Raw genomic sequence first — 24,438 nt, forward strand, 5'->3', positions numbered from 1 at the left:
GCAAACTTTGTGGAATTTTGTTTAGATGCGCGAACTAACTCAATAAGCCTGGTGTCTTGAACGTATTTTTCTTTATTTAAGAACCATGGTGTTTGGCGGGCTAATCAAAAGTTTGAGTAAACTTGTGGAAGGTTCTTGAAAAGAATGGGAAATACTTAGAAAATAATTTTACGGTTACTGTGCGGGTTTCAGGAACTGTATAAAATCTTACAGATTAATATGAGCAGTCTTTTGGCTGAATTTTTGTGTAAAGAATATTATAATTGTTTTAAAATTTTTAATATTTAAATATATTTACATTAAATATGTAGTAAAAGGTATCACAGCTATTTTGCAGGCATATTCACCAGTTTTTTTTTTAATGTTTTCCAACATATACCTACTAACACGCTGGCGTACCTATTACTGTTGTAATATGTAAAAAAATATTTTTTTTTTGGGAAATTGTAAAGAAAAATTTTATATTATATAATTTTAAGTAAGGGCATTTGTAATTATATGCCAGCCTAATGCCATCGTTGTGAATAATATTTGTTAAACGAAACATTTAGGCAACATTAAAAAAATTATTTTAAATTAATTTTTACTACCACTATTCTCTTTCGTCTACTAATTTTTATTTATTCTGCCTTATTTGAATTTAAAATCTATTTGAAACATCACTAATAAAAGATTTAAAAATCCTTTTTGCAAATTAAATTTTTTTTTTATCAGTTTTGTATTTACATTTTATTTTGGCCCTCTCAGTAGCGAATGTGGTTTGTCGACCTTAACATTGAATTTGGAAGTCAGGGAGGCCACTATCTTACGATCATGTTTCTCAGTCATACAAACAAAAACTATTGAACAATGTTAAACATACAATATCAAAAAAAAATGCTGAATACGATAGGACATATGGCATTCCTATTTAAATAGATGATATCACATCTCTGAAATTTAAGTAGGTTTTAAACAGAATAAGTAATCATATATTGAAGAGTGCTTAATCCGGAACGTTCATGACGAATAAAAGATTTTGCTGGATTATCAAACGTATAATAAAAATGTAATTGGAACTTCAAAGGAAAAAATTATGTATAGAACAATAATACTTTAAAAAACGCCATAATATGCTACTCAATTGAAAAAAAAATTCAAGTGAATGTTACCGTTTAAAATTGTCTGTGATATAATTTTATCTAATCATTGTGGTATATATTGTCGCGGGTTGAAATTTTGCAGGGTTGTTGAAATCAAATTTAGGGACTTAACTGACGGGACTCTGGGCTGGCTGCTCTGTTCACTCGTCAGCGCAAGTGGCGTGACCATGTAATTGGGGCACGGGGCCGGCGCGGCGCGCTGCGGGCTTGCAGAATTTTGTTTGTTTGTTTGGCCGCGCGCTGGCGCAGCCACGGGCCGCAGTTACTGGGGCGCGCTGTCGTAACAAGCCGCGCGGTGTGGCCTGCACATCGGGGTAGAGGGGGGGTAGTCTTCCCAGATGTTCTAGTTAGTTGTTTAGTAAATTTGACTTCAATAACGAGCTTTTGTTATGGTAGGCGCGGCAGGGCGCGCGAATTTAAGCGCAAGTGAGTGGTGACTCGGGGCTCACTCAGGCGGAGGCTATGCGTCTCACCTGTGGTCACGAGTTGTTAGTTCGTTCGTGATGTAGGAATTCAGGCTCACTCAGGCGGAGGCTATGCGTCTCACCTGTGGTCACGAGTTGTTAGTTCGTTCGTGATGTAGGAATTCAAGCTTTCGGGCGGCAGCTATGGTCGACGCCAGAGGCCACGAGTCGTTTAATTTAAGTTAGGTCATAATGTAGTCGTCAAGCTTTCGGGCGGAGGCTATGGCCCTCGTCAGGGGTCACGCGTCATAGTTTTTAAAATGTAATGTTCGTTCGGGATTTCAAGGGCAGGAGAGGCCCCTACGTTATTTTTTTAAAGTAATCGATCAAGAAAGGCTTTTCGGAAAATGTGAGTATGGACTTATCTTTGTTTTAATTTTAAGTATTAATTATGATTTGAGGTATTCGGAAGGACTAGGGAAGTGTTTAGTGAAGTTCTCTCATTCTCTCTCTTGTAAGGTCGTTCAATCGTTAAGGAAGTAAAGAGATTATTGTTTTAAATTGTAATCCCGCTATTTAAATGTTCTTTAAAATGATGTTGAGTATTTGACTTTAAGAATAAAATAATTTTAATTAAGTATTATGTTATTTTGCAAAATCTCCTTAGTTCAGCTCTCACCAGACATCCTGTACGGGATGACGAACCTATGATCCTAGGTACAGTAAAGTATTTTATGAAGTTAAGACTAGTTGATGCCAAGCGAGTTGTTTCTATGTAAAGAGCTACGATTCTCTCCCCCCTCTGAAAGTGGATCGTGACAGAAATGGCGGTGGCACCGGCTAGGTGCACGTGACAATATGTATGTATATATGTGTATATATATGGGTGCGTGTACTTATGTACGCGCGCTAGAAGTTATGCATACTTGGCGTAATACAAAATTAACTTAATTATGCATGCAGATAATAAATGTAAATAAAATAATAAAACGCCTCGAGTTATTTTATAAATAAGGTTGGTAAAGTAAACAATCAATTAAATTAAAAGATTATACATTAATATAAATACGTGAATAAAATTAATCATTTTATTTATGAATGTAATTGATATACACTTATATTGGTACTAAAAATTGATTATTATGCCTAATATGTATTCTAGTTTTTAGATTATTTATTAAAATAAAATTTAATAATTTATAATAAACATAAATTATACATACGGGAACATAATCTTACTTATATAAAATACAATTGAAAAAGTTTATTATTACAATATTTATGTCTCTAATATTCACAATCAATAAATGGTTTTTAGTTATTTGGCCTAGTATTCACTATCAATCACTTAAGTATTAGATTTAAAAGCATGTATATAATTTAAGTTTTTATTATGTAGCCATTTTTATGTAGTTTTTTTTAGCCCGTAAAAATTTCATTGCATTGTGCGCGCGCATTGTAAAAATTCACGCTTTTTTATTTTTTTTCTTAACGTGGCCTCAAGAAGTTTATCTTTAAAAATATATATTACGCAAACGTAACTCTGTATAATGAAAACCGATTTTTGGGATCAATCCTGTGGGAACGATCTAAGCTGCAGCGCAGTAGCGCGACCTTGGGGGGGGGGGGATCAGAGGTCAACAGCTGGAATCCACCCTGAAATATATATATATATATATATATATATATATATATATGAACGTCTATTTGCACCAGGCCGTAGTACGTGCCGAACCACAGAAGGGAAGCCTTCATATCACAGACGAGAGAGCCACACCCAAAGTTCCCCAAAGTTCATGCTCGCTTTTTTTTTTCCGTTCTATCTCATTGTATAAACCGGTGTTGCATTACATTTTGCGGTCGATTAGGATAGGTTAGCTACGTTATAAAAACTTTAAAACATTTTGGATGGTTGGTTATATTAGGTAAGTATAGCTACATTAAAAACTACTGTAAAATCATTTCATGGTTGCTTAGCAAATAACTTTTTAATGTGTAGCTATCCAAGGCTAGGAAACCGTTTACATGATTTCACAGTATCTTTAATGTAGCTATCCTAACCAAATCAACCGTCCACAGTGTTTTAAAGTATTTATAATGTAGCCAACCTAACCTTTTACAATGAACAAAAAAAAAAGATGCACGATCGGCGGTTTGGCTCTCTGGTCTGTGAAAAGAAGGCTTCCCGGCACAGAACGTCGGTTAAAGACCCACTCGATGTAGCCGGGGGCCGGTCGCTGTCTGTGTGACCGGCTGTTCTGTGTCCGAGGCCCGTCAGGGAGTCTGCGTGCGTGTCAGGACGTGTCTGGACGTGTCGGGTGTCGGACAGCTGTAGGAGCGGCCCCCGGTGCAGTGTTGCCAAGTCCTCGACTGGGAGTAGTTCCCTGGATGCGGTTCGCAAAAGCCACTGTAATATATCGCTAAAAACCTACGAAGCTGTTTTTAAAAATAAAAATAAAAACCTTTTAGAACTTGTAGTTTACAGCAAAACGAGTATGTACATATGGCTCTACAAATGTTTTAATTGATGATCAAAGAACAATTTATACAAATTCAAAAAATCAAAAATATAAAAAATCAATAAAATAATAAAATGAGAAATAACATAACAAATAAAATAAATTCTAATAAAATAAAAAATTATTAAATATGATATAAGAATAATGAAATATTCACCGAAATCCATAATAACAAAGGAATGAATTAAAACTTTTGATATAAATTAAATGATTAAATATAATCATTACCAAATCTATCAACTAATCTCACCAAAAGAGATAAGCCTAATATAGCTTCACAGACCAAAAGAAAAAGTTTAAAACTTATAAAGTATAATTAAATACACTAAACAATATACAAACAAAAACAAGTCAAGACATAAAAATATATTCTAATCAAAATAAAGTAGCTAATCGAAAATTATTATTATTCTACTAACGAAAAAAATACAAATAACCACAAAAAAACTTTGTATAAATTTGTTTTATAACTTTTAAATTACAGCATGTTCTACACATGACTGATTTGATGATTGAAAAAATATATTTACAAGAGTTTAGTAAAATAATACAAAAACTATCAGCGATAAAACATGAAAATTATCTATACTTATGAAATAGTTGATCTTTAATTTGAAAAAAATAAATAATATTATTAGCTAATTTCACTTACTTGAAAAATAGTAATCAATGAAAAATTCTACTGCCCGATAAAAACACAAATTAAAAATCTTTTTTAACAATGTTTAAATCCACTAAAATTAACGGGAAATAACTTAAGCTAGGAAAACTGCCTCTGGTAATTTTTACATCTTTCCCGTTTTCTGGAGAATATTTTTTTTACGGGTGAAGGGTTTGTTAACTTGGGGGAGGACGGGGTGAAGTACAGAAACACTTTAATTTTTTTTTCTCCATTCTCTCCCGCTTTCTCTTCCTCTTTCTCTCCCTCCCACTTTATTCCTTAATTTTCCTTTCACCGCACAGCTCGCTTCCTCTTGTCATCCTTTTCCTCCCACTATTTATTTTTTATTTTTGTCGTGCCCTCTTAACTCTCGTCTGCCCTTTTCTCTCTCTCTCACGCGCGCGCGCACTTTCTCTCTTCCATTCTCCCTCCCTCTCTGCCAGCACCGGGAGGGAGCGTGGTTGTTTGTCGGCACACACGGCGGACACGCGTGTGATCCGTCTGACAACGGACAGGATACGTGTCCTGGCCGGCGGGCTCCCGTCACACCCTCGGTCTCGCGCCCTCGCATACTAACCGAGGGTGCTCGAGCGCGCCACCGGGTGCCTGAGAACACTCGCGCCGCGGCAGCAGGGTCGGACTACATTATCTCTGTAGCCAGTGATTGCATGCAAGGTCATAACAGATAATCATACTCATTCTTACTGCGCACCGGATTTATCTGAATATGAACCAAATTTTTTTTTTTTTGGTAATTTTAGCAATCTCAAAACACAGTCGACCTATAACCACGCCCTAAAAAAAATTGAACACAGAAATGAAACAAAATAGTGTGAATTAAATCAACATAATGCTAAACTGGTTAATTATGCAGTGCTCTCTTCTGGCACATTCGCGACAGGTATCAGCATGTCGCCCCACACAGATCATCATCACGTGAAATTAAAACCATATTCACCCCCCTTTTTCAATCCCCCTTAAGGGGTAGAGTTCTGTAATCAAATTTAACCTAGTTTTTAAGTTAGCTAATGAAAAAAAAAAATTAATCCAAGTCCGTCATTTTTTTTTCCTAATAATAATATATGCTGGAACAAACAGACACAACTTTCGCGATTAAATTTTTGAGTTTTAAATTATGTAAATAGCCATTCCCAATTAATTTTACATCATTGCATTCAATGTACAGACTTTTTACGTTTAACGGTTTTATTATTGGTATAGCTAAATGAAGTGCTTTTCTATCCCTTTTAATTACAGGCAAAGCCATTTCTACAGCATTCATCATAGTAATGTTGGATAAATATTCAGCTTACAAACTAAAAAATAATAACAGTTAGGGTAATACGTCAGGTAGTGGATGTGTGCAGTCTTTGCCATGTTGATAATTGAAGTATTTTTACATATGGATAACAAAAAGAAAAACATATTAAAAAAAGTAATTTAAAGTGAAATTGAACGCTAACAATTGAATATTTCAGTGCTTTTATTTTTTCCACTTCGAAAGCGTGGCGCTACCTTAAACGATCTTTTCAACCGTTAATCACTCCCGTTTTCCACACTTGTCCGCACTCGAGGCGCACCTGCGCTCGACCAAAAGAACACGTGTCCAGAGTCTCGGAAGCGCGCCGTCATCTTGTCCGGCGACCTCGCGCGAGGAGGAAGAAAGAGTGAACAAACACTCTCTCCCGGCGAGGAAAGTCACTTGTCTCGACTCGTCGACGAGCCAGGTCAAGCGAGTGACCACTCGTTCCCGGCGTCACAACGGCTGCGTCGCGTCGTTACCACAACGCCGAAATACCATAACGCCGAATGTCAAAATTGACCACTACGCCGACAGCTATAAAACTGCTGTGTACCACAACGCCGAAATAACAACTGAATGGATTTGTGTGTGTTTCTTAAATGTACCTTAACGCCGAAATACCACAATCAAACCTAACCTTACCTAACCTAGCGTAATATAACCTAACCTAACCTAACTTAACCTAGCCTAGCCTAACCTAACCTAACCTAGTCTAACCTAGACTAACCTAACCTAACCTAACCTTTGTGGCAGTGCTGCACTTACATTTTTTGGCGTTAGTGTATTTAGGCGTTGTGGTAATTCGGCGTTGTGGTACACAGCCGTTTTCTAGCTGTTGGCGTTGTGGTCAAATTGGCATTTCGGCGTTGTGGTATTTCGGCGTTGTGGTGCGTCCCCGGCTGTGCGTCTGCAAAGGTGACGTCGGCCTGGGTCACACCGTGCTGTTGAACCTACACCACAAATTTTATATATATTTATATATATAATAGTAAATGGGACAGAAAAAAAAAACAGAAAATTTTGATATGTTTGTTAATTTTCACGTTTACACGAAAACAACTGCATCACTAAAAGAAAAAAAAATGTGTTTGCAAGTATTTTTTGGAGTAAATTAGCCTTAATACTTAATTAAAGACTTAAACATTGGATTTTAGACTGACACATGCTGAATAATTTCGTATTGTTGTTTCGTTATCTATCTCAATAGCTCTCTATTTGGTTTACTGAGTGGTCCCCCGACGCCTTTAAGGTTCAAAAATCATTTGACAATTAATAAACAGAATTTTTCTGAAGATATACTTCTTTAAACACGTTATGGAAAAATGATTAAAGCGAATTTTACGTTGCGCGCGCATTATGCAACGAAATGTTTAAAGAATAAAAAAAATACTACCCACAAAAAAAAATATATATATACCTACTACCTGCAGTACCCGGCTTTGCCCGGGCTGAACACCGGGTGATATATTGTCCGCGAGTTACAGCACAATGGATAGCGATATGTTCAATGTGGTGGACATTAAGAAATGACACATAATTACTGTTTGTGTATCTGTGACCTATGGTTTTCTGTTTACCCATGGCGATCGGTTGAAAGGTTTAGAAGTTGATGAGTTACAGCGCCATCTAGCGGCGAGTTACAAAAAAAATGGTTAGCATAAAAACCTTCTCCGTGATAAAAACACTTCGATGTGATAACTTTCATGGCGATCGGTCAAACGGTGTAAGAGTTTATCGACGACATACACGCCAACATCCAATTTATATAGGGCGCGGTTACACGGGACCCTGAACTACTTCAGGTGAACATGTTTAAGTAAACACGTTTACAAACGCGAAAGTGTGCGGTTACACGGTAGTTGCTGAAAAGTGTGTTTAGCTCTAAAACCGATTGTCTACTGTCAACGAATGACTGTGTTGTTGATCTCTATTTTTTAATTGCATCCAGAAAACGCGGGATTTTCTCACTTGTTTATACAGCATTATCAGCAGAAATGAAATGTGTTTACATATTGCTCAATATTTATTTACAAATCGGGAATTCAAACATGCACAGTAAAATTTTTAAACTTATTTTTTATTATTTTCTGAGCGAGAGTACCTATCTCAGTTTTAAGAAAATTAAGGTCAGGATAAATAAAAAAAATATGTATAATTATCTGTTGGTTTTTTTGTTGCATTCGGTAAAATATTACTCGAACTTGTGCCAGAAACACTTTCCATCTAGAATTTCTGCAAAAGACTGTTTATATTCTAACCAGCCAATCAGAGGCTAATGTAGAAGATATGTCGATCTGAACTACTTTGCCAACCTGTTTAAGTTAAATGAGAAATGGCCTCGAACGAAACATGTTCAGACTGTGTGTAACCGCACTCAACAGCTGAACATGTTCACCTGAAGTAGTTCAGACTCCCGTGTAACCGCGCCCATATATTCTTATATTTCGAAATTTTGGGGCTTTCACTTTTGCGGAAAGTGGATGTTCAGGACCTCGAATGGTTTAAAACACTCCATATCGAAAGAATAGATATTTGAAATTCCTGAAAATTTCGAAATTTTGGGGCTTTGTTCCCAGAGGGGGGCGGGGGGTTCGAGGACCCTGAATGGCTCGAAAACACTTAAAATCGAAAGGGATAGATTTTTAAAATTTTTTAAACTTTCGAAATTTTGGGGCTTTAAGCACCTGGGGGGGGGGGGGGAGGGGGTGATGTTGAGGACCCCGAATGGCTCGGAAACACTCCAAATCGAAAGAGATATAAAGGAATTTAAGAATGTAGGCATTTACTGTATACTCTTATCTACCATAATAACAATATTGACAAATAGAAAGATTATTACCTACCTATGAATAATTATCTAAATAAATTAATAAATAACTGTATGTTTAAGAACTTACGTACATACATAATATTAAACTTCAAACTATACACACCAAAAAAAACTAAGGATGTTTGTGAAACTATTTTTTATTTGTCATAATGTTTAAAACATTTGTAGGATTTGTTTATATGTAAAACTGTGGTGGCAATATTCCGCTTATCCAAAGGAGTATAGAAATTAATAGAGATATCACTCCCTGTACACACCACAAATCTTTGAATTAAGTAAAAAAAAAAAAAAAACATAGTCCAAAATGAAACGAAAAGTATAAATAACAACTAATTTGACAAAAAAAATTATACAACTGGAATGACAATGTTAACATCTGCCTGAAATTTAATAGAAGTAGGTAGATAAGAATATATATATATAATGTATATAAGAAATTAAATGAAATTAAAAAATACATAAATTAAATTATCTCACACTCAACCAAACATAATGTTTAATATGAAATAAAGGAATATGGCAATTACACGTAACTATTCTAATTAATAAAAAAATCAACTTTCCTGAAATAGTAAAATTCAAATTTTTCAACAATATATTACATAATTGATAAATATTTCTGGTCGTCGGTCTCAGCAGCCCTAACACTCTTAACTCTTAGCAGATAAATTATAAACACTAATCCAAACTCCTTGCAAATAAGTAGGTACTGTAAAAAAAATAACAATATTGACAAATAGAAAATGTTAGTAGGCCCTACCAACCTATGAATAAATTTCGACGAAATTTATAAGTTTAATAATTTATGTACCTACATAATATTAAACTTGAAACCATCAACACAATAAAAACCTAAGAATGTTAGTGAAACTAATTTTTTTTTATTTGTCATAATACCTAAAATACGTATATTTTCAAAATGAAACAAAGTATAAATAATGACCAATTTGACAAAAAAAAATTGTACAACTCGAATGACATTGAAAACATACACGTGAAATTTAAAAGAATTATGAGTGCCCTAGGTAGGGAGAAAAAATATATATAGAATAAATTAAATAAAAAAACGGGTGAGTGTACTTAAGGTACGCGCATGAGAAGTTATACTTCTTTGGCATCATAAAAAAATAGTTTTTAATTGCATGCAAAAATAATGCGTGGAGTCCCTCCGCGCGGAAAAAGTGAAACTTCGTAATGTGGAAATGAAAATAGGAAGTGGTAGAAATTGATTTTTAGTGAAATCATATTGTATCAAATCAAACTAAAAAAATAAAGGTAATAAATTTGTAACGATTCATAGATTGATCTTCAGAGAGAGAGAGAGAGAGAGAGAGAGAGAGAGAGAGAGAGAGAGAGAGAGAGACCTATTGAATGTCTATAAAACTAACTTTCTTATGAGAGCAGATTTTCATGAAATAAATCATGAAATAATTCAACGATAAAAGCTGTTTATTTAATCAAGCGGACGGGTTCACTCCAAGGAGAAAATTGACGCGGCGAGACCTCGTGGACATAGAGAAATGACACACACTCACTATTTATGTGTATATGAAACATGATTTTTTTCTGCAATTAAAAAACGGTATTGAAAATTGAAACAAATATGGCGACACTACAAACTGTCAAGATCTTTATTTTTTTCTTACTCTCTACTTAGTTCCTTACAATAGTAAAGCGTAACGTAATGGCTTGAAAGCTATTGCTCGGCAGACATAGAGGATTGACACTAACAGTTTGTATATCTATGACACACATTACATAAAATTAAGATATATTTTTAACACGTTTAAAATTTATTTTTTTAGACAAAAGATAGCCTATGTCCATCCCCAGGATATAATCTATCTCCTTGCCAAATAACATTACGATCCGTTCAGCCGTTCAGCCGGAAAAAGGTAACAAACAAACAGACAAACAGACAGACAGACAGACAGAGTTACTTTTTCATTTATAATATTAGTAAGGATGTGCTTTTAAATCTTATAATTTAGTGATTGATATTGAATACTGGCACATATCATTATAAACATTTATTTAGTGTGAATATTAGTGATAGAAATTGTATTTAAAAAAAACTGTTTGAAAGGAACTTTTTTTTTTTAATTTAACATTCAATTATAAAAATTACCGTGCGTTTCACATTTAAAATATTTCGCAAATGAAAATTAATTTTTACTATTTGTTTTAGTTGTTACGACGTTCTGACGTTGCTAATGACAGTATGCACTGACGTTCATTTTAGTAATGCGCCGACGCGACGGCGCGATGGAAACAGAAAACGCCGATGTCACGGATATGTCGAACGTGATTGGTTTGGAAAACAAATACATTCCCGCTTTGTCGCAACGCGACTTTCCGCGAAACGCGAACAGCGAGCGAATTCGGAGTTTTTTTTTTTTTTTTGAGAAAAAATCACCTGAAGACTATTTCACTCGCTTTTTTTTTTTGCGCAGTTGGTAATTTGTATTCAGCGCAGCCGACGCGCCGCAAGTTCCCAGCACCTGAGTGCTGTCTGTGCTGCGCTCTTTTGGGGGAGAGAGAGAACTAGTTGCGATGTCTCTAGATGCTGTGAGTACGTTGCAAGGAACAAGTTCACACTGGGCACGACGCATTTCAATATGAATGCTGACGTGGTGTCTCAAACAAACGAATTCCACTCCCGATTCTTGGTGTCGCCGCTGAAATTCAAAACTTTTCAGTCGCTCGGGGGAAAAAAAACAACAACAAAGAACTAGCAACAGTCTTCACCTCATTTATGATAGTCAGCGATGAAGGAAATAAAAATTTGGCCGTTTTGCGAGGATCACTGCGGCGAGGAAATAAATAGTAGATGATTCGAACTGAGCATATGGAATAGCCCGCTCATTATCATTAAGTTCAAAGTTCATTGGACTACGATCTCTCGTCTTATATTCTGGTCATAACCGTAAAAATTAAAAGCCCTGTTTTTAATATTCATTCAAATATGTAGGCAGCTACGTAGACGTTGTATAAAATAGATACATGAAAGTTGCATTTTTATGGCAACAAAATATGTAACTTTAAGATTAAAGCATAACATACAATAAAATCATTTTTAACATATTCTGGAATAACTTACAAAATATTTTAATAAGAAAATGAGATGAAGCCTTTATCCACACCAAAAGGTTTAAAAATTTGATGCTTAGTTTGAAGATTTTTATTCTCGGTAAAATAGGTAACCATGCAGGATATTTTATGACACTTACCGTAGCGAACGTAAAGAACAGCTATGTGCTACAAAATTTTAATATATCACCACTAAATTACTTATCACCACGATAACAAAAGGCACTTATGTGTTTACAATTTTCTTTAGTGTGATGATAATTTTTTATAGTTAATACAGTATTAATTTATAAGCATGAACTGTTAAATATTTTCACCTTCAGTTTATGAAGAACGCGGTTTATCCAGGAGTCTTCGTGAATTTACGGATTTCTTAGTAAATGTACGGATACTGAGTTGATTTACTTTTAACATGAATCCAAAAAAAATATTATTGGCATATTACATAACAACAAAGTAGTCAAGTCTACGTTCAGAACCCACTTATTTTGGCCATTTGTGTATTTATCTTTGTTTCGAACTAAACTTAAAGTCGAATTACGGCGTAGGTTCTACGAATATTCCATTATTTGAAAATCATGAGGGACTCTTCATTTATTCGAGTCTGATTCTTCTCGTTGGAAAGTCCGTAATTTCTGAACGGTGCGGCACATCGGTAAAAAAAAAAAAAAAATTTGAAAAACACACACACGAGCATCTCTGGTTCGTAGAGGCTAGGCTTGTCGTCCCACTGCGAGAGAGGCGCGGAAACATCTGAAACTATTCCTCGCTGCTGTGCTACGAGCCCGGCTCGGAGCCCAACCGTCCGTCGGAAGGGAACGTCCGAGCCTTACTCGAGGAATGCGGCGTCCGGAACTCGTATGGCGGCGCCCGGGAGTAGAAGAAGGTGAGGAGGGGGAATCTCCTCTTCCCACCTTCCCCTCTCGTCGTACATTTGTTCCACCAATTTCCTAAAACGTACACGGAAACCCCCGCGTGCGCGCATGCGATGGAATTACAGGGGCGAACATATCCACCCCTTCCCCCCCTCCACAGCACAAACGTGCTATGCTATCAAATTAGCCACGCTTCGTCGTTGCATACGGCTTCGGCCGCTCGGCGGGGTTGCCGCGGTTATACACTCGAGCCACAAGGCATTTCACGTCCTTTTTCCGCGGGGGTTTTAAGTACACGGTAAAAAAATATATATACATATACTAGATAATGCCCGGCATGCGTTGCAATGCCTCAATCAATTTTTTTTTGTAATTTTTTAAACGTATACTAAGCATCTCTCTTTATCTCTCTAATTCTCTATCTATCTATGTATTTCTCTATAACTCTCTCTATCTTTCTATTTATATCTCTATCTCTATATTTATATCTTTCTACATATATATCTCTATATATCTTTCTAGCGGACCCGACAGACATTGTCCTGCCCAAATGTACATATGGCGGTAAGTATTTCTACGCTGGACATTTTGTATCTTCTCATTATACATACCCCTCCTCTTGGGCACGCCACTGCCGTTACCAAAAACCTTTCCCATGTTTACGCAGAAGGCAACAACAATGCAAAAGCCCGTTGCCATGGTGGCTGATTATCAACAATGCTTAGTTTTTTTGCTTTTAAAGCGTGTTTTTTTAGTTTTTTCTTAACTCAGAATCGAGATAAAATATCCAATTGTGAATCCAAACCATCCTCGAATCCCCGTGAACTCACACAAAAAATTTCATCAAAATCGGTCCAGCCGTCTAGGAGGAGTTCAGTGACATACACACGCACACAAGAAATATATATATAAAGATAAAAAAATTGTGAGCGAGAGCCTTTCACTACTCGCCGGATATGCTTGATTTTCAACCTCGGTAACGAGCGAATTCCACGTGTCCTCATCTTACTTATAACAACGAGACTTGGACACAAAAATTTAACACGGAATTCTTTGAAATAATTCCCAGCGTGATAAATATACGCAAGAAAAATTTCTGCCCAGTACATTTATGGACGCACATACTTGGTTTTCCGCACCCTTCGCCAGAATTCGCTGCCTCAAGAAGCTACGTGGACTATCGAATTATTCGATTTGCAGACAGAAATTTTAAACTGTGCATTTTCTTCGCTTCTGGGTGTGGGCCGTGTCATATAATTTGTCTTGCGACGTTTCGGCAGTTCTTGCAGCTGCCATGATAAGGTAGACTAGGTCTGGAATTTGGTAGGAGCAAGTTCGTGAATGGAACGAAAGCCGCATGGAACGGAAATGTGTAACCACGGTACTGACATCCGTGGCGGGTTCACAAAACCAACAGAAAACTTTATATCAATAAATTTTTAATGAATTTTAACAAGATGGGCAGTATTTTGATAAAATTCCTTGTCGAAAATCATGTCTAAAGCTGGGGTTAAGATTTTTTTTCAAGCGTTCATCGCTTTTATCGGTCTGATAATCGAATGATTCGATATACGAACGAAGTTAATCCGGCAACGAATTCTAGCGGCGGGTGCGAAAAACTACGCGTGATTCACCTCAAAGAAACGTAGCTTAAAACACAGTTTGAGTGTGTTCGTTACGCTCGGCATTATTTTAAGGATTCCTTAGTTAAATTTTTACGTCAAGAGTTTCGAATTATAAGTGCGTTTGCAACATGAAGAGATATGGATTTGCTCGTTACCGTGGTTAGATGCATACACATTCTGGCGAGTAATTAAAGACTCACTCACTTTTTGTTTGAAGTGAAAACTTCTGTGGGGAGGTTTGGATAGGGAGTTAATTCATGTAAGTCGTCATCGACATGGTCACTTGACGTGTTAACGATAACAAGATATATGTTCCTTTTAGTATAACTTATTGCGCTTTTAAATCTTAAGTATACGATTACTGCGCAGTAAAAAGTGATTATATAATATATTAATATTCTCATATAGACATATAGTTTAAATAACGAAGAAAACGGAGTCTTTGTAGAAATATAACCATAAAATTAAGAAAATCATTATTTATTTTATTAATACATACAGTTAATATGCAATGCGTATTTTATAGTAATTAAGGAGTTATTTTACTAACGTGATAAAATAAATTTGTTGTGTGGCAATATTTTTTCGTAAAAATTGCGAAAAAGACTCTGATTTTTATCAAAAATATTTTCTTATGTTACCCAATTATATTTTACAATGTTAGTACTTCTTATTTCAAATTATATTTGTATTTTCTTAATTCTTTTATTAATATTAATAATAGTTACTTTGATTCACAAGTTTTAATTTAATATCAAACAATTAATTTTGGATATCTAAAAATAACAACTGTTTGTTTATAGTTTTAAGTTTTCACTTCTGTCGGTAGTCCTCATGACTGCTTTGAAATGTTTTTTTTACTGCGTATTGCGCGGGAGGTTTCGGAACGCAGGCACATACAGGGTGCCTCCGTCTTCACTCGCTCGTTCGCAAGCGCCAGTCGCTCTCCACGGCGAAGCCCGTGCGGTCGAATTGGGGGTAATTGGAAGGGGGTGGAGAGAGAGAGAAAAAAAATAGACCGGGTTGAACAGAGGGGGTCGAGAGGAAGAAGGGGTTTTGGGGGGTGGGGGTTGTTTCATCGACGCCCGCGACGGAGTCTTTAATGAAGACGACTTCTGCCCCGCCAGCCGCGGGGAGCTATGAATATTTACCGGAGCGCTCGTTTCGCTTTTGGAGCGCCCTCGCCGGCCAAAGAGGGAACTATGCTTCCTCCTCCCTCGAGGAATATTTTCGGGCGGCAGGAAAATTGCTGCATAGCTTGGGGTGGTGGGTGGGGGTAGTGCGACGAGAACGGTACCGCTGGGAGGGGTGTCAAAATGGTTACGTGAAGCCGTACTTCGGTCGGGGATAAAATTATCCCTATCAGGATTAATTTAGAGACCTGGGAATTTCGCGATATTTTTGGCAGCTACCGGGTGGTGCCCTACGAACACCTGTACGTTTCTTCTTCTTCTTGTGAGACTGGACGGTCTTTTTTTTAAAAGCATTGCAAGATCCATAACCAACGGTAAGCATGTTTCTTTTGTATTTAGCGTTGCTTAGAATCAAAAAAGAAAAAGATGGCGTCAAGCACAATCGATAGCTAAAGAACAGTTCAAAATCACTAGAGTCTGTACATGAGTGACTGGTAAAGCCTGGAAGTTAAAACATGGCCCACCACAAAATTGTAGGATCGGTATAAACACCGTATTTTCTGATTAGCAGACATTTCTGGAAACTGTTTGCACAAATTTTTGTCTAACAAAAAAGGTTTTGTCAGTGTGGTGGATACACAGGAATGATATAATGTAAATATTTTTTATTAAATATAATGAAATATATTTCCTCCAACCACTTGATATGATATTTGTAACATAAGAAATTTTGTTTGTGTTGTGTCCGGCTAAGAGGCTATAAACGATACACTCACATAATAAACACTTGTTAATTATTTCATTAGGTCTTTGCTTTGTGTAGGACTTATTTGTAAGCATTAAACAATAAATAAAACAGTGAAACTTAGATGAAATATGAATTTTTTTAATTCCGTATTCTGTGTATTCTTAATTGAGTAAACACCTATGATACGTATGCGTTTAAAAACAATATTTGTAGTTTATAATGGAAAAGTTTTTAACTTAATAGTATAAGTAATTGCTATAAATGAGAGTTCATATTTTTAAGATTTTAACAAAATATGACAGTTTACTGAACGAACCAAGTATTCAGCTAAACCAGACCAACGGTAACAGCTCAATATGTTCTTAGAGTGACTATCTGCCTCGAGTGTTTCACACAATTTCAGAGTAATTTTAAGTTACTTAGCTCAGGGAGTTGAAGAGAAGATTCTTGGATTCCAGGACCTCTGATCTTGTCCCTTGTTCATTCAGGATACCTGGAGCGAAGCTAGGAAGGTGTCTTACCACCACGACTTAAGTGAGAAGCTAGGGATAGTGTGGGACACTGCTATCTTTATTCGGGATGGCTGAAAAATTCCAAAAACTGATTGGTCTCACGAACGAAGACATCAGGGAACGTGTCAACTCTGAAGATTTCTTGAGGCAATTAACACCGGCCATCGCACGACGCAGTTGTACTCTAGGACCGTGACGGCTGCCCAAGTCTGATCAGAATGCAACCCGGATGTTCTAGACTTGGACTCTTAATGATGGAATATAGTTAAAATCGGGGTCGTCACGCATCTTCCTGTCCCCAATGCGGAGTCCGTGGACCATTGGGCCCGCCCCACGCACGGGATACGTCCTGCTCCGTCCGAAGCCCAGACACGACTTTACATTTCTCAGGAGCGTTCGGCGTCTGGCCAGTAGCGTCCGGAGTTTGGCCAGTAGCATCCGGAGTCTGGCCAATACTGTCCGGAGTTTGGCCAGTAGCGTCCGGAGTCTGGCCAGTAGCGTCCGGCGTCTGGCCAGTAGCGTCCGGCGTCTGGCCAGTAGCGTCCGGCGTCTGGCCAGTAGCGTCCGGCGTCTGGCCAGTAGCGTCCGGAGTCTGGCCAGTAGCGTCCGGAGTCTGGCCAGTAGCGTCCGGAGTCTGGCCAGTAGCGTCCGGCGTCTGGCCAGTAGCGTCCGGAGTCTGGCCAGTAGAGTCCGGCGTCTGGCCAGTAGCGTCCGGAGTCTGGCTAGTAGCGTCCGTCGTCTGGCCAGTAGCGTCCGGCGTCTGGCCAGTAGCGTCCGGCGTCTGGCCAGTAGCGTCCGGAGTCTGGCCAGTAGCGTCCGGCGTTTGGCTAGTAGCGTCCGGCGACCCTAGCGCCGTCCGGCGTCTGGCCAGTAGCGTCTGTAGTCTGGCCAGTAGCCTCCGGAGTCTTGCCAGTAGCGTCCGGAGTTTGGCCAGTAGCGTCTGGAGTCTGGCCAGTAGCGTGCGGAGTCTGGCCAGTAGCGTCCGGCGTCTGGCCAGTAGCGTCCGGAGTCTGGCCAGTAGCGTCTGTAGTCTGTCCAGCAGCGTTCGGCGTCTGCCAGTAGCACCCGGTGTCTGACCAGTACCGTCCGGCGTCTTGCAGGTAGCGTCCGTTGCGTCGTTTGGCCAGTAGCGTCCGTCGTCTGGCCAGTAGCGTCCGGCGTCGGGTGGCGCCACGACGCCGTTCCTGTCGTCATTAGCCGGCGCGCGCATGCGCACTGCGTCTCGGCGATAATTCGAGAGGGACGCCGCGAAGCGCCGGCCAGGCAGCGCAAGGAGTACGTGGACGGCATGCCGCCCGAGGACGGCGGGTCCCGAATGCCGAGGAGTTCGCGGGCCCGAAGAGAAAATTGAAGGAAGAAGGAGGAAGGACGGGGTGGGAGTTGCTAGAGGGCAGCTGGCTGCAGATGGGATAATGGAATGTACGGGGCTCTAAGCCTGGGAAGAGTGGATGTAATCAGCCGACAATGCAGGCGTCCGACGAAACCCCGGCTGACCAAATCATTTGGTCAGAGCTGCTTTTGTGAAACGCGCGCACTCAAATGACACTCAACGCGTCATTTCATTGCAACGTACAATAAATACGTGAGCGAGTTGACACCTAACCTCGGGCGAACGAGCAAAAAATTCACGTGTCCTCGCGTTTGCAAATAATAACGAAACTCGGTACACGAAAGTGAACGCCGAATTCTTTTTAAAATAATGCCGAGCGTGATAAATTATACGAACATAGGCTACATTTCCATTGTTTCTGCATCCGCCGCTAGAATTCGCCGCCGGAGCAGTTATTTCGACTGTATAATAATTCGATTAGCAGATCGAAATTTCGAACAATTATAGTGAAACGGCTCCGATAAAAGGCGAACAAGACTTGAAAATGTACCAAACCCCGGCTTTTGACCTGGTTTTTCACAATGAATTTTATTAGAATACTGCCCTTCTTGTTAATATTCACCTAAATGGTTAGTACTATAAAGTTTCCCCTTTGACTTTGTGAACTTTGGTTCGCGCCACTCTCCGCAGATGGCAGCACCGTGGATGTTACACATTTCCGTTCCTCCATACTTCCATTCCATTCAGGAAATTACTCCCCCAAAATGCCGTATACTGAGAGATAAGATATTAAACAGTAAATAAAAATAACCCTTGTTTTAAAACTGAGGAGAAACTACAGGAGTTGTGGGGGGGGGGGGGGTGCTTTTTCTGAGAACAAATGGGAAAATTCATTGCCAATATTCAGTGTATTCTGCCACAAATACCTGTAAAATTTTCCGTATTCATGAAACAAGTGGAAGCACAGCAATCATTTTTTTGTCATATATTTATAGAAAGTGCGAGGGAAAATGACAGTAGTGAGTAGAGCACTCACCTTCATGCTAGTCTTCAAGTTCTGCTCAGAGCGGGAACGGAGGCGGGATATTTTTCTAAAATTTGAAATTCGGTGGACGACACGTCTGGATAACATCCCGGTCAGACGTCAGAGAAACACACTACGACGCCATCTCATCTCAAATCACATCAATTTCCCCCTTAAGTCGCTTTTTTTTTTTGCTGCTTTTGCTCATAGTCACGAACTTAATTCGTTTTCATGACCACTAGTAATCATTTCGTAAATATTTTGTTTTCAAAAACAAACGTTTTCGATCCGTCTGTACTAAAATAGAGTGCAAATCGAGGCAAATTCACAAATTTATTTGACATTATAATTGCAATGCTCGATATGTGTGTGGATTTAATAACTATCTGAAATACACCGGGGCAATTTTTAATAGTCTGTTACGAATACATTCTTATTTAAGAGAAAATATAATTCGCTTGTACATTTTTTTTTTTTTTTTTGCTGGAGAGTGAGCAGGAAGAAATGACTTAATATTTCATATCGTTAAAGTTTGTCAGACCTGTACGTCTTACATCAGCGAGCTGTGAGTTCCGTAGCACAAACGTATTGCGGTAATTCCAACTTTTCTCATTCTTGCTGCTCTAAATCCGAAAGAAAACTTTATAATGCCCTTATAACTCAAACCGGATAACACGGGACCATTTATTTCCTTGTAAGTAACACTCCGGTTTTTTACAACTTTTGTTTCTTCTCTCTTGTATCGTTATTTATCTTTAGGAATTTCTTAAAATCCTTCTAAGTCAGAATAATTGTGTATACTATAATTATTAGTTATATATTATTAAATAATAAGTCAATATTTCAGCAGGTATACAAACAAAATTGAATGAATTTTTTTTTGCAAAATTGGTGGTAACGAGTTTTGCCACCGACATGACAAAACAATTACATATTTTGGACAAGTACAAGTGGTTTTGATTTTCTTTTAACTTGTTAAACCCAATCTTAGGTTTTGTAAATGACATTTAATGTGCGAAGTTTAATGTCAAGAAATTACAAACACATATTTTACAATTATTTTACAATACTTTTAGCTGTATCGGCATATTAACTAAAAATTTAATCTGGAATTTCTTTAATCCAGTTAGGTAAATTAAATGCCCACTAAATTTCTACAGACCATGTAAATTTGACAATTTTTTTAAAACAATTCCATTAAAAAACAACCACTTCACAGGTTTTGTAAAGATTGAAACAAAAAGAGACGTTTCTCCGATTGTATTTGACGTAATACGTGTGTTGTACAAAAACCAGCTGTGCTAACGACTCCAATTCAATCTCACAAACGTCTTCGCGCTAATACAGAAAAATTTTATATCTAACCCCTTCCATCCGACGTTTCTTTCCTATCTTTTTTCCCCCATCTTATCTTCCTCCCCCTTGCCATAAGCCGCACCCGCTCCATCATCCAGATTCGACAGCCCATCTCATCACAATCCATTTCCTTCTTCCTCGTACACTTTTTTTTTTTTTTTCATGCTTGCCAACGCTCTCGTCCGCTGCGGCCCCAAAACCCGGAAACATTTGTGGCTGATTTTCAATTACGTTAATGAACTGTTTTTTTTTTTTTCCTTCTTCTCTCCACCCTCCCCACTATATTTATTTCTTTACCTCTTCACATGCTCCAGAATTGGAATTTTTTTTTCTGATTCTTGTATTTCCCAGGTGGTGACGGGTTTATTTGGTCATTTTTTTTTCCCCTTCCGTTATCTAAGAACGACTATTGTTAAGGTGGGCAGTCACACGCAAAGTTATTTTTATATTTTTTTTTTCCACAGTTCCACGTCATAGTTTAAATTTTTAGGTGTAAATACTCCTGCAAGTGTTAACAACTACAGACTCTTGCGTGCCTTTTTACACGCAATGTATAACATTTAGAAAATATATGCTGAAAATGTTTGTAACAAAAAAAAACATGAAAGATTTAGGGTTAAAGTTTCAGAAATAGCCTTCACTAATAGCAACGACGATAAAATTAAAAAATAAATAAATAAATACAGAAACGCGAAGTCCATGCCGTAGAGTAGGCTATTTATTCGTGAAAAGGTTTTACTTGCATATTTATGAGTCATACGAAATATCTTTAACTATTTTGTAAGTTTCAATTCAATACAAATTATCGATTATATTCCTGAAAATATTTGTATTGTTTCACTTTGCGTCCTAGTAGTGCTCCGAAATTCTTTCGCAATGACACCACAATGTTCAAGCTAAACGCGTTTCCACGCTACACCAATTTATAACTTTACACAATGATAATACGTAAGTCACCCGCATGACCCTACATTAGTTCAATGTCGTCACAGGCAAAACAAACACACACAGTCATGACCTATCCGTTGTGGGCCCAACCATTGTTGACGCATAATTAGTCGTGTGGCTATTAGCAATTCAAATTTGACGGTATTTTGTCACTCAACATAATTCCACCCACTGCCACTGTAACGAACGAATAGACGTTTTCACGTCAAAAATTGGTTGTCTGTAAAGTTGGTTTACGGACGATAGTTTAACGTGACAACGTCATAACAAAACATTGATGAAATGATTGCATACTTTTATGAATAAAATTGAATCATTTTTATTGAATTATCACTATTTTGTATGGATACAAAGAAGGAGTGAAATTTAATCTACAATTTAATCGATAAATTTACTTTTATTTGCACTCATTTATTCAAATATGTTTATTACTTTAACGAACAGATTATTTTAACTATAACTTTTATACATGTTTGCTATTTAACTTCTTCCAATCTGTGTTATTCTGTTAAGGATAGGACGATGATAGAAAAAGTAGGAAACGAATGGGAGTGTTTAAAGTTTAATGTGCCTCGAAAAAGTCAAATCGATGGTTGTTCCAATCGAGTGTAAGAAAGATAGATGCGGCGCAAGCGTACAATGAGCGTAACGGGACACAGCGTAACGGGACAATGTGCGTTACGGGACACTTTTTGTGCGTGCAGCCGGCGTTCATCGATTTATTAGACGTTGTCACGTCAAAAAAATCAGAAGGTCGTGTGATAGTCAACCTTTAAGGGGCCTGCCTCGTCAGGGGTGTATGTGTGTCGGTGAGGCGGGATGATAAGCGCGACGCTAGCTGGTGCTTCCAGCGCGGTGTCTCCTCTGGACTGGCGCGCAGTCTTCTCGTCGTCACAGGATAACTGTGAAATTTGAGCGGTGATCTTAACATTATATGGCCGAGAAATGAAGTCCCTTTTGTCCTTCATGAACCTGTAATGGTTGTTTTACGCCTGAAAATTACTCCGAAAACACGCCTTTCAGCCGTTTTTAACTCTTCTAAAAATACAGTTTAAAAACTTAATACGAAATCAAAAGTACTTTTCGGCCCTCGGTGAATTCTTGAACGCTTTCCGTATAAACAAGCCCCACTCGGATGTCTTGAGCAGTTGTCAAATCACATTATTTTTCCCTGAAGCTCTGCGCACCGTGTGTGTGCCCGGGTAGGCGTAGCCCTTAAGGGGCCCGCCTCGTCAGGGGTGCATGAGTGTCAGTGAGGCGGAATGATAAGCGCGACGCTCGCTGGTGCTTCTAGCGCGGTGTCGCCTCTGAACTGGCGCGCAGTCTTCTCGTCGTCACAAGATAACTGTGAAATTTTAGCGGTGACCGTAACATTATATTGCGGAGAAATGAAGATAAAGGGGTAATGCACGTCCCTTAAGTGCTTTCAAGGGTCTGTGTGGGTTGTTTCATGCCTAAAAATTACTCTGAAAACATGCGTTTTAGCCATTTTAACTCTTCTAAAAATACAGTTTAAAACTTTAATCCAAAATCAAAAGTACCTTTCGGCCCTCAGCGAACTCTTAAATGCTTTTCGTAAGCAGACTTCGCCCGGATATCTTGAGTAGTTTATAAATCACGTTGTTTTTCCTGAAGCTCTGCGCACCGCGTGTGTGCCCGGGTAGGCGGAGCCTTAAGGGTTGAGTTGGGTGAGGGGAGATTTGCACGGGGGTCGGGTGACGGGGAAGAGGGCGGGTGCTACCTGATGTCATCCGAGTGAAGTGCTCGGGAAGGTTCGGCAGGTGGTTGGGGGGTTGAAGGGGAAAGAGTTCAGGCGTCCATTATTCACTCTGGTCGCGGCGGCGCTGAAACGCACGTCGTCGCCGCGGTATCCATTATCAACGACGACCCGCCTCGCCGAGTGGGGCTCGGTCTACCGTCGCGCAACCTCTCGCCCGGGGTCGCTGAAAAGTTAACCAGGTCCGCGCGAACTGCGTATAAATAAATTCATCTTGATACTTGAATAGATGCATATACACACGGCCCCCACAAGGGTGGGGCTGGGTGGACCCCTGCGTCCAGGGCCCATGCCCAGACCTACGCAATTTTTTTTTTAATTTTGAAGAGAAACCTCTTTGCTGAGGGGGCTACGATTTTTGAGAGTTAAGATAATTCTGATCCAATGAGGGTAATAGTCAGGTACGTGGTGGGGGAACCGGTAGAGGAGGAGAGTGCGTATGCGGCGACGCCACTCCAACGCATGCTCCCTGTGGTCATTTTTAAGTAAAATAATTTTATTGATAAAGTTCAGTTTGTACTTACAAAATAGTTACCATAATACCTTTATTTTCAGGTTAAATTACATTCTAAAAGGTGCACGGATAAGAAATAACCACGTAGTTATAATGTAGCACGCGACTGTAAAATAGGGAGGGGGGGGGGGCGTGTCTGATCCTGGGTCCATGGAGCGTAATAGAACGTGGGGGCCATGCGATATGCATTAGACCGAGAAGCATAAACTACAGGTTACTCACGACAAAATAAGTTGAAAACAAATTTACGATTAATGGTGTAAAGTGATTTTTCAAGTCTGGTTTACGTACTTAAAGTTAAAGTTGAACTAAATTTTTATTTTTCTTGATGTAAACTAGCTGCAATACCCAACGTTGCTCGGGCTGAACAGAGGGTGATAGCGCTATATGCCAGTGTGGTGGACAAAATAGATATGAAACACAATTACTGTTTGTTTGTCTTTGGCCTATGATATTTTTTTATTTCTGTTTAACCACTGTTGAACGGTTTAGAAGTTGATGCGCTGCAGGGCCATCTAGTGGTTGAGTTACAGCAAAATTTTCTCCATGTCCAAATATCTGAAGAAAATTTTAATCACCATTCACCGACGGCAACAATGCTCCTGCAAGATGGTGAATTTGTCCTCGAATCTGTAAGATAAAAAAAC

The 24,438-nt window shown here is 38.6% G+C and overlaps 1 protein-coding gene across 2 annotated transcripts in view; it reads left to right on the top strand.

Annotated features, from left to right (window-relative positions):
- Positions 1-24,438, top strand: part of LOC134536131 (E3 ubiquitin-protein ligase sina-like) — a 932,635-nt gene that overhangs the window by 521,154 nt on the left and 387,043 nt on the right. The window contains exon 1 of one of the 2 annotated variants that reach the window (XR_010075764.1): positions 1,274-1,955. The exons of the other annotated variant lie outside the window; for it this stretch is intronic. The gene's annotated coding sequence lies outside the window, so the exon portion shown is untranslated. Of the gene's footprint in view, positions 1-1,273; positions 1,956-24,438 lie in introns of those variants that run through there. 2 annotated transcript variants of the gene reach the window in all.

Source organism: Bacillus rossius, chromosome 10, assembly GCF_032445375.1.
Source record: "Bacillus rossius redtenbacheri isolate Brsri chromosome 10, Brsri_v3, whole genome shotgun sequence".
NCBI lineage: Eukaryota > Metazoa > Arthropoda > Insecta > Phasmatodea > Bacillidae > Bacillus > Bacillus rossius.